At 51.9% G+C, this 11,170-nt stretch overlaps 1 long non-coding RNA gene across 1 annotated transcript; it reads right to left on the bottom strand.

Annotated features, from left to right (window-relative positions):
• Positions 1-2,079: 2,079 nt before the first annotated feature.
• LOC129146964 (uncharacterized) lies at positions 2,080-9,483 on the bottom strand. The gene is made up of 3 exons (XR_008554387.1): positions 9,027-9,483; positions 3,350-3,483; positions 2,080-2,116 (listed from the first exon to the last, which is right to left on the bottom strand). It is a non-coding gene; the product is annotated as an uncharacterized LOC129146964 (long non-coding RNA).
• Between the last annotated feature and the right edge of the window lie 1,687 nt (positions 9,484-11,170).

Genomic DNA, 11,170 nt, shown 5'->3' with positions numbered 1-11,170 from the left:
GGCTTTTAACCTCATAGGTCACATTAAGAGAAAATCCTGATGTTATTATGTAAATAAGTTTTATTTTTCTCTGTCATCTTCCACTGGCTTGAGCAGGGAACGTTTGCACCAGCAAGTAGGCAGAGCATGGACTGGAGTCCCAGGGTCTGGATGAGTCTTTCCTTGTCTCCTGCAAAAAACACAGAGGCCTACTGCTGGCAGGCATAACGAGAGTCACGCACAATAACAAGAAAAGAGAGCAACATGTAGAGCAGCTCGCTGTCTCTCGCTGGGCAGGTTCACTGAAGAATTGCAGATCAGAGAGGCCGAGGAGTCGCTCACGCAGCATTGTGCGGTGACGGCCTTTCTTTCTCTGTGCGTGTGCGTGGGTGTCTGTGTGTGTGTGGGGGGGGTGGTAAATTCTCCCTTGTTCCATTCGAGAGATTGACAGTGAAACTTACAGCCACCCTTCGTAGTGGTCCCCTCAGAGAGGAGGACCCCCGCCGCACGTCGGGGTGGTGACAGGGACGCTCGCTTTTCCTTTGTCAATGTGATGAGAAGACGGCTGGTCACAATTCTTGAAATAAAAGGCATCGTGTGTACAAACAGTAATTCACTCTTAGTGCTGTTAGTAAACAATTCAAAGCCGGAGCAGTCTATAACAAATGGGAAGCATGATTCCTCATGAAAATACTCAGGCCAAAGTAAATTATGTAGTTTTCAGCTGGCCTTTCTTTAATAAATAGCGACGGGAAGAATCTCTTTAGGAAACGAATTGAGTCTTTCTCCTTTTCGATTTCTCTGACCTTCCCCAAGCTTTGTAAATGAACATCCTGCTACTTACTGAAAAACAATTTTTTGACAATTGTTCTTAGCATGTCTACTGACAAATTCACGCTTACAGATCGTCGATGTGTAGAATATTTGATCCAGCTGTGTGCTTCTAACACCACCAGACAGTAATGGCGGACTCCTGCCGAGCACTGACGTGAAGCGTGCGCCTCTGCACACCTGCGTGAGGCCCACAGACGGATCAGGAGGCCGCGGTGCTCGGGGCCTGCACTGCAGCCAGTGTGCCTGCGCTGGCAGTGGGGAGCGGTGGCTCTGAAGGTGGAGGGAATGTCTAATTGACATGTCAGAGGTATGACTGGAATTCTTAAAATTCAACAGCAAAAAGCAAACAACCCCATTAAACAGTGGGCCAGCCTAGGTATTTATCCAAAGAATATGAAAACACTAATTTGAAGCGATATCTGCACCCCCATTTTCATCTCGACAATACCCTAGATTTGGAACAGCTGTCAAGAGCCCATGACAGGTGATTAGACGAAGCACATGCGGTTGCACACTCACGAGGCACTTTCAGCTTTGAGAAGGGGAAATCTTGCCACTTACAACAACCCGGTGGACCTAGAGGTAGAATAAGCCAGACGGAGAAGGACAGACACAGCTGATGTCCCTCGCAGGTGGTAATAATGAAACAAAACAAAGGCATGAACTAAATAAAGCAAAAATAACATTCAAGCTGCACAACCAAAGCTGTGCTCCCCAGGGGAAGGGGGGGGGGCAGGTGGGTCGGCACAAGAGGTCTGAGGCATGGCGGGTGCTGGGATTCAACTTCTGTTGGTAAGATGATGTAGTAAATGCAGACAGTGATTCACGCTGGTGTGTGCCTGAAACCTCGGTAATGTGTTGAAACAATGCCGCTTCCATAATTTAAAAACAATAGGCAAAGAGATTTTAGACTTCCCACCAACAAATGCAACCCAAAAAAGGGAAAATTGATAAATTCAACCTCATTAAAATCTGTGCTGTGTGCAAAGCTTTGCTGTGAAAAAGACAGAAGAGGGTGGCAGCTGTGAGCACATGTTCGCAAGCCTCTCATCTGACAGGACAGAAGCGGCGCACACACGACGGTCCGCGCATCGTGGCAGCAGCGTGGTCTGCCCCAGATTACAGCTGACGAGGATGCCCGGGACCCGCAGGGCTGGGAGGCACAGCGGCCTCACTCCTGCAGACATGTCTCTGGCACGAGGCTGCCTCAGGACAGTGCAGAGACACTTAGAAGCCTTCAAAGTACAAGTTTTCTTTCATCATCTCCTCAATTTCCCTTGTGGACACGTTTTACAGGAACAATCTGACAAGAACAGAGCAACATCTGTCAATAGAATTGATCATGGCATGCACTGCAAACGCAATATAAAAATAAATTAAATGCCCAATATCATGAACTAAAATTACTTAATCTCATGCACAGTTATGTTAAATCACACAGGAACAGACTCTGAACTGTTGTTCCCCCAAAAAACTTAAAAGGTATGTTCTTCACATACGTCATTATAATGTGTAAATCACATAAGACACCATATAATGTAGTCATCATATAAGAACATAAATGTGCATATTCGCATAAGAGAAAAACCTGGAGAGAATTAAGTAATGATTGACCGTGGTGATCTGAGTGATGAAATTTTGGAGTTTTAAGTTTTTTAATCAAATTGTTCTTTATGTCATGTTCCACAATGAAGTGATACTATCTTTAGAATCGAAAAAATACAGCAAAGCATGTGACATTTTAAAGGACCTCATGTTCAATCTCTTACAGTTAGAAATTCGCCAGGATGGGGAGACAGGAAGGGCAGGACCGCGCCCGCCCCCAGCCCGCGGCGCTGGCGTCCTCAGGGTGCGAAGCCTGTACCCACCGCCCCTGCTGGGCCAGAGCCACCGCCACGGCCTCGGCACTGCCAGGCACCTGCTCCCGAAGGGAGGACGTCACGGTGGCACCGAGCAGGCCTCATCCAGCGTGGGCGCCCCGAAGTCCACTCCGGTCAGGGCCATGAAACCTGCTGACCCGAACTTGAGCTTCAGATCGACAGACAAGTGACCGGTCCCCCCTGAGGAGCATTCCACACGGATCTCATGGCGACCCGGCACCAAGGGAGCCTCGCCCGGCGCGGGGCCGAGTGGCCGAGACTTGGGTCCCCGGGAGGTGGCCTGTGAGCGCCTGCTCCTGCTCCCTGGTGCTCCTCGACTTTGGGGGCCTCTTTGAGCTTGAAAACATCTTTGATGCGTTTCCTGGGGCCACTTTTTCAGATGTTTCCTCTCTAAGGCATTGGGCAGCATCGTGCTGGGGTGCCGCCTCCCCGAGGAAGTTCTCAATAATCTGGAGCGAGGTCCACGGGGACCAAGGGTCAGACCCCCACAGTCCAGACGCGGCCCGGCCTCCCCGGGCGGCCTCCGCCTGCCGCTGCCTCCCACATCTGCATCTGCACAGCCGAGTCTCCCCTCGCTCTGATTTCAGCTCAGCTCCCTCCGGTTGACACCACACCGAGAAGATTTATTTTTTATATCTTGTAAGATATAAACTTACAGATTCTGCCAAAGGAGGAGGAAAATGAGTGTCTGTTGACTCCTCGCTCTTTTTCAGGCATGAGATAAATGCTGTGTGTATCTCCAGATTAATTTGTCTTCATAACATCTAGTAAAATTCCAGTGCTCATTTTCCTAGTGAAGAAACAAAAATTCAGAAAGGCTAAATAATAAATCTAGCATCCGGTAGAAACACTGAAATTCAAACTCGATTCACTTGATTAAAATACGTGCTCTTTATGCGCCGCCCCTGCCATTTCAGCAGGTCAATACTGCGCTTGAAACTTCCCATGATGGTGTAATTAGCTGCCGAGTGCAGGATTTAATTGCTTTAAACGATCTGCTTTTTATGAAAAGAGTTGTGGACATTTAGCTACATTTTCCAAACCTGAATATTCTTAAAAAATAATGTCCCAGTTTCCCCAAGGAGGGATATTTTTTTTTAATAATCTGAAAGATGGTGCTGAAATATATGTGTTTTTGTATCAAAAAGTTGTAGGTTCAAATCCTACATCTACTCCACCAACTCTTGAAAATTATATAATCTTATAAACACTCAAATGTGTCACCTGCAGATTGGGTCAGGATAGATATTGTTTAATCAGGCCTTTCTAGAAACAGAAGTGAGATAAGACTTGGGCCCAGAGTTGCTTTTCAGGAAAAGGAAGGTGGCGGGGTGGCCCAGAGTCGCACCTGGTACCAGGGTGCTGGTACCAGGACCCTCGGAGGCTCCCTGGCGTGGTCTATGTGTCCCGAGTGTGGCGGGTCCCCAGCTCCAGGGCTGCACCCAGGGTCCAGGCATCACCTGGACCAGCCATCACTCGCTGGCCATGTCCTGACGCGGCGGTGGCTGGGTGGAGGTGGCACCGAGAGACCGGGAGTCAGTCACCAAAGATGCCTGTGTTTTCTGCTCCTTTGCACCTGCCGTGCCTTAAATCCATCTTGACAGGGAAACTTCAAGATGGTGCCAAGCTGCTTCACAGGAGACACGACCCAGGAAGGTTCCCAGGAAGCGCAGGCCCCGATCCTGGTCCTGTGCGGACACACCAGCTTCTGGCACAACGACTCCTTCTCCAGAGGATGGATGAGGCCCAGTGACATCCACTGCCCTCGAGGGGCCCTGTCTTCAGGAGGTGCCCACTCAGCTTCCAGAACAGCCACTGAGGTAGCAGACCTGGCTTCCGGCCTTGGCCACAGCCGTTAGCATTGGTCAGTGGTAGCCCGCCGGGCGTCCAGGCACCGGCACCACTGTCCCTGCCACAGCCGCTGGCACGCGCTGCTGGGGAGGCTGTGGGCTGGCGGGGGCGGGGGATGACTTGGAAAGGCTGGTTGTTGGGGGGCCATGCCCTGGGCACGCTGCTGTAGTGAACGCTGACGTGACACTGGCCACCCCGTTGCCGTGGGGCTGCACGACGCCTGCGTCCGCTGGACCACTGCCTGCCGGGCTTGCTGCACGCAGTGTGGGGACGCCTGGCCCGTCTCCTCAGCACTGGGCCTCGCCAGTGGGCGTGCATGGGAAGAGGCGTTGCACCTTCAAGAAGCGAAATCAGCTTTATCCGTGACTCAGCAAGGACGCAGGCGGTGAACGCAAGTCTGTCTCCCCGATGGATGAAGGAAACGAGGTGGCCCAGGTTTGGGGGCCAGGCCTGAGAAGGGAGTTAAATTTTACTGACTAAAACACGAATTGGCGCAAGGAAGTGTGGCCTTGGGTGAAGGTCACTGGCCCGTCCAGGCACTTCATACGTGGACAAGCATGAAGAGGCGTTTCCTCAGCTGCTGGAGTTCTGAGTTCAGTGGGGGGCCCCTTTCTCTGGGCAGCCCCTCGGGCTCTCAGCCTCCCACTGGTGTTTGGGCTCAGCTTATATTGTGGCTTGACCTCCAGTATTACTGCGGCTGCAAAGACGGTCTCAGAATAAAATTCAGACACATTTTCCCTCCTGTTTCACTTCAGGGTCTGAGATCAACTGCACCACGCAGCCTCCGACTCCCAGGTCCCTGGAGTGGCGTTGTTTTGGGGGGATAGCCCAGAATCAGATGATTCATCTAGAAACTGAACCCATGTTTTCTTCCTCCGCAAGCAGGTTGAGGAAGCCGCATCTGTTCAAGGCATAACTCGGAATTCACATGTTTAGAGGTAACACTTGAAATTCAAGCGCCATGCAGGACGGTGCATGACGAGGGTTGTAGAAATGACATTAAATGAGAGTTTGGTGCAGTTAATACATTATTCACAGTCCTTCATGCTTCACATTGGAAAAATTAAGAGCATCAAAATGATATTTATTGACAAAATAAAGTTTGGTTTTTGAAGTTTTTGAGGGAAGCTAAAGCTATTTTTTTCGGATATATACTCTGTTGGCAGGCTCTAAGCATATTACTTTGAATTTTTAAAATGTGATCTAAAGTACTTTGGATTTAGGTTTGTTGTCCTCTAGGTTGTCAGTAATGCAGTTGGGTCTTATGAATAAAAGATTTTGAGTCATGAGAGAACTTTTGAATTGTTTAAGATCTTTCCAACCTGTGGTCTAGTCAAGGGAAGGAAAAGAGACATTTTCCCGTCACTGTACACGTTGTATGTTGTTTATGGTGAAATAATATTTCTGTACAACACAGGTTGTTCTCTGAGCTCAGCCCTGGGGCTGGAACCGGGGCCATCAACGTCTTTTTAGCATAGAGAATGGTGTCCGCACCTCGTTTCTGTTCCTCTGCTCTGTCATTTTTATTCTTTTGATTGTTTCCTTGCTCTCTTTCAATTTCTTTATAAAATTAGTGTTAATTGGTTTTCTTTTTGGTCATAGAGTAGTTTATTCTTCATTTCCGATTTAAATTTTCCCTTTGTCATCACATCTCACTTCATCTGTCCCATTTTTCATGTGTCCCGTCCATCTCTCTTCTTAGTTTTGGGATTTTTGTTAATGATTTTTTTTTTTTTTGCATTGAACATGTTAATTGGGAAACTGATCCACCTTTGAGAGCTGTGTCATAATTTTATTCCCCTTTGTGCTTGGGCTCTTGGAGAATAAATTCACTGTCAAGATAGTTTACTTCACTTTTCCTGCTTCCTTCTGCGGCAGCATGGAGTGATGGCCGGCGTGCTGCCTTGCGCAAGAGGCCTGCCTGGGCTGTGGGGCATTCCTGTGTGTGTGTGTGTGGTATGTGTGTGCATGTGTGTGTGTGAAGGTGACTCTTACTGGGTGGCCCTGAGGGGTCAGATGTGCAAGGACTTTGTGCCTTTGATTTTTCTTTTGTTTTGTGGGGTACACCATTTCCTCTTGCTTTCTTGCCCTATCCTAATCACGAGTCTCCAAACATTGCTGCCTCCTTTCCTTCCCAGCACCCCCACAGGAACAGCCTGCTCCCCACTTTCCGGTCCGTCCTTCAAAATCAACTATCAGATCTAAAAAAGGTGTTGTTTTTGAACTCATGGTAGACTTTCATTTCTGTGGCTATTTTTCCCCCATATTTCCTCAAAGACAGGTGAGAACCACCCCTCAGGGCACCAGTTTGTGCTTTTATAATTTCGGGGTGACCGTAAGTGCATGCCCTCTCTGAGTTGCAGACATGGTTATCATGTGGCATTCGCCAGGGTCTTTTCCTTTCTTTTGTATAAGTACAGTTTTTGGAGGATTTTGAGAGCCATTTGCATTTATATGGCCTTAATTGCCCTAGCCACACAGAAGGAGACAAGATTTAAATACGATTCTTCCCGGGAGAGAGGCGCATGTTCTGCCTAGTCAGCATCTTTCGTTATCCCTGAACCAGTAGAATTTTACCTCTAAACAGACACACCTGCCCACACATCTACCAGCAAAGTAATTTCTGCAAATTACAATCCATCGTTGCCTACCTACTCCATTTTCTTAATTTGTTTTGCAAGTGTGGCGAAGCGACCCACCAAGCTAAGATGACAGGAAGCTAGTAAAAAAACAGATGTTTTTAAGACTCAGAATACACCGATATGTTGTCCAACCACGATGCGCATTTTCATCAAGCTGCAAAAGGCAGAGTCACTTGCATTTTGAATGTCGTTATGGAACAGACCCATGTGAACCATACCATTCTAGAACACTTAAAATGGTGGATAAACACGTATTGGAAATATATTCAAACGGATGGGTGGCTTTTAGAGGGAAAAGTTTTCTAAAACATAGAATAAAAACATAGAAAAATATACGTGTAAGCTTGGAAGGAGGGCGTCTCATAAACCACACACACGAAAGAACAATCTTTAAATAATCCTGTGTCAGGGGCCTCCTTGGTGGCGCAGGGGTTGAAGTCTCAGCTCTGTGAAGCTACCCGCAGCCCCTGCTGCACAAGTTCGATCCCTGCCCAGGCAGCTACCCACAGGGCGCAGCAGACCTCTCCTGTCTCCCCGCTGCTCCCCTCAGCAGTGTGTTTCAGTGGATCCGCCTGTTCTGCTCCCCACTCTGTCTCTGGCGAATCCTCTCACCCCCATAAGTCTGGCCTGCACCCCAGTTTTTCTATGCAAAAAAAAAAGACTGAGTCTACTTTCCTTAGCTTAACAAGAGAATGATTATGTTTGCCAGAACATGAGCATGTGCCTTTTTATTCTGAAATAGAACCATTTCCTGCTCTGGCTATGCTAACACGCACCAGAAAACTGTGTTGTAAAGGTTTAAACTGAATAAAACAAAAACAAAAAACAAATCTCTGCTAACAAAGTGCTCCTTGCTGTGAAGGGCAGCCTGGCGCAGAGAGCCTGTGGGCATCCTGGGGGTCAGCAGGGCCTCGGGGAGGGCACAGGCCTGGGCGTGAGCCTGACGCCCAGCAGCCTGACACGGCCCTGCCGCTCTGCCGCCAGGCCGCCCGCCGAGTGTGCAGACGCTGACACGCAGCCCGCGCCCCTCGTTGCTCTGGGAGCCTTGGTATTAATTTTATTGATTTTCAAAACTACAGAGTCAGGCGAAATGCATTTCAAAGAGCTTTAGCGGTGGGAAAGCTTTTACTAGGTCACAACCTCGTTAATTTATGTTCGATTTTGATTCTTCCTGACTTAACACGCCGTCCACTCTGGCCGGGGCGGAGCCTGCCTTCCTGGCCTGCTGGCCAGAGACTCCCGAGCCAGACCTGGCGGGGGAGGCCGTTAACCCTTGAGGCACCGCCTGCTCGCCCTTGTGGGCAGCTGAGGAAGCAGGGGTCGGCCCGGGCAGCGCCCGCCTCGGTCAGGACACGGCCTCTTGCTGCCAGACCCGGAGACAGCCAGGCTCACGGGGGCCGCCTCGGCCTCAGCAGCTGGCCCCCCACCGCCGAGCCCCACACCCGGCCGCCTGGGGAGCCCCTGAGGCCCCGCGTGGAGGGGAGCCCTTTGGAAAAGGCTTCCATGGGCCTCGGATTTAACCTCAAAGTGCTTCCCTCGGGCAGATTCAAAATAAGCTCCGCGTCTTGCTCAGTTGGTCTTTGAACCTCTGCGCAGAGGCCGGGATCGGGGCCTGGAGGCCTGACAGGCGCTCGGGGCACAGCCGCAGCCCCGGCCCCCGAGGCTTAGACACACCAGGCTGGGCGGGATCCTGAGTGTGCTCTCTCAGGACGGGAGTGAAAATACGCGTTGGCCAAAAGTCTCCTCTTGTGACCAGTGTGATTCTAATTACCTTTTTTTGGCATTGTCAAACGCTCTGAGCCAGAAAATTCACTTAATTAGAAGCAAAAACAAACACTACCTCGGAAAAATGAACTTGAAGGCTAAAGAGAAGGCCGAGGGCGTGATATTCTGAATGACAGCGGCAGCGGGGGGGAAAATCCCTTCATAGGAAAGGGGGATTCCGAGGACGTCACCGGAGGCGACAGGGGCCTCTGTCGGCGGTTTGGGTGATGCAAATGGCAGACAAGGACAGTGGGGGAGGTGCACGGAGCCTCGTCTCCAGGGGCTGCTCCCGCTGCGGTTCCTGGGCTGGCCGGGCTGGCTCAGCGGGTGGGGCGGTCCCGAGTCCGGAGCGCGTGGGATGGCCCGCGTGGACGCGTCTCCAGAGCTGATGAATGTTGCCAGAAGCTGCATTTTTGTCAAGGCCATTCTCATCCACAGCGTGATGTCACAGCCATCGAGGATGCATTTCCACCACACGCCTTTATGAATCCGGAGTCACTTTCACGAGGCTGCGGTCTACGCCGTGTCCCAGGGTGGCAAATGCCGGCCTGGCCTGTGAGGCGCCGGGCGCCGGGCCGCCGCTCCTCCCGCCCTTGGCCGGCTGTTCCGTGCCCCGCTGCTGCCCCGGGTAAGTCCCTGCCGCCTGGCGGAACAGTTCTTTCCAGCCTGCCCTCCTCTGCCCCACAGCAGCAGCGCGGCGACTGACAGCTGACGCCAGCTTCCAAGGAGAGAGGCTGGTGCGAAACGCAGAGTTGGTGGTGGAACGCAGAATCTGAGGTTCTAGAATGTTCTCTGCAGTTTAGAAGGGAATGGAGCTGAGAACACCCCTAAGCCTCTACCGGTTCTCTCACATGCAAAGATGATGAATCCCAACTACGGAGAGAAGGTGTCAGCCCACGCCCCGGTTCTGTGACAGGGTCCTCTCCTCGTGCCCACGTCCCGGTCACACACCACACATATACACACTCACCACACGCACACTCACACGCAGCGCTGGGTTCTACTCAGTCATTAGTCATTCGATCAGTGATTGAGCTGGGAACCAACCCTAACGACGTGGCCTCCTGTCCCCACACATGGGCCACACTCTGCCCCCACCACAGCCTCGGGGACCACGTGCTGCTCCCATGGCAGCGTCAACGGGGAGCAGAGAGGCCTCCGAATGTCTGAGGGCCCCACTCGGCGGGCACCAGCGGAGCGTGCGGGCACCAGCGGAGAGTGCGGCCAGCCTGCCATCTGCTCAGTTCACGGAGGAACCTGGAGACATCAAAGCAGACTCCAGCAGGGAGTGCCCCGAATCACAGCCCGGGCAGCCGCCTTCCTGCTACCTGCTCTCCCAGGGGCTTCCTCTGGCAGCTCAGGTTGCAGGGGCAGGACAGCTCCAGAGCCTCAGTCAGCACCAGGCCCTGCCTGCCCAGTGGCCAGCACAGATGGGGCCTTTGTGCTGCTGGAGAGGTGGCCGGGGGCCGGGCCTCACCCTGCTGCCCCACCCTGGCCGCACCAGGCTGAGGGAGGCGCTCCTGCAGGAGGGGGTGTCTCACCTTTGTCTTCACCTTCTCCCAGGACACACTCACCGGACTCCTGCTCGCTCCCTTGGGTCTCGCGCACCCACTGGCTGCAGAGCAGGCCGTGAACTTGCAATGCCGGGCAGTTACCCAGTCTCCAGGGAACCCCCTTACAGTGTGGGGGTTCCGTAATTGAAAAGGCCTCAAAAATGATTTAGGGCCTAAGTTTGATTTTCAGAAGATTCCCAGGAAACCAGGTATAGGCTTCAAAATATAATCAAATATGTAATGAATTAGTGATGACTTCATTGAGATTACACGCGGTATATCAAAGCACACCAGGTAATTGTGTATGAAAATGGATGCAGCGTGTCCAGTCAACAGGCATCCAAGTACAGACAGCTGGTGGGAAGAAGCAGCGGGAGGCCCGAGCCGCCCCTGGCCCTCGCCGGGGCCCAGGCTAGCCTGCTGCAGGGGCCTGTGTATGGGAGGTGTCCAGGCAGGGCCTGCTCCGGTCCAGGCCCTGCTGCCTCAGGTCACCCCATCCTGCCCACGAGCTCATGGTGGATGGACGCCTGCGTGTCGCTGCGCACCTTCAAGCCGAGTCATTACCTGAAACGGCCCTGTCGCCTGCTGTCCGGCCTCGTCCCAGGAGGCCTGCTGGGTGAGCCTGGGCCCGTCACCACGGCGCTTTGTCATCTCTCACCTTGTATTT

The sequence above is a fragment of the Talpa occidentalis genome, unplaced genomic scaffold (assembly GCF_014898055.3).
Source record: "Talpa occidentalis isolate TD23 unplaced genomic scaffold, MPIMG_talOcc4v2.1 talOcc4.5, whole genome shotgun sequence".
Classification (NCBI taxonomy): domain Eukaryota; kingdom Metazoa; phylum Chordata; class Mammalia; order Eulipotyphla; family Talpidae; genus Talpa; species Talpa occidentalis.
The sequence above is the reverse complement of the archived record's forward strand: the minus strand, read 5'-3'. Positions and strand labels throughout refer to the sequence as shown.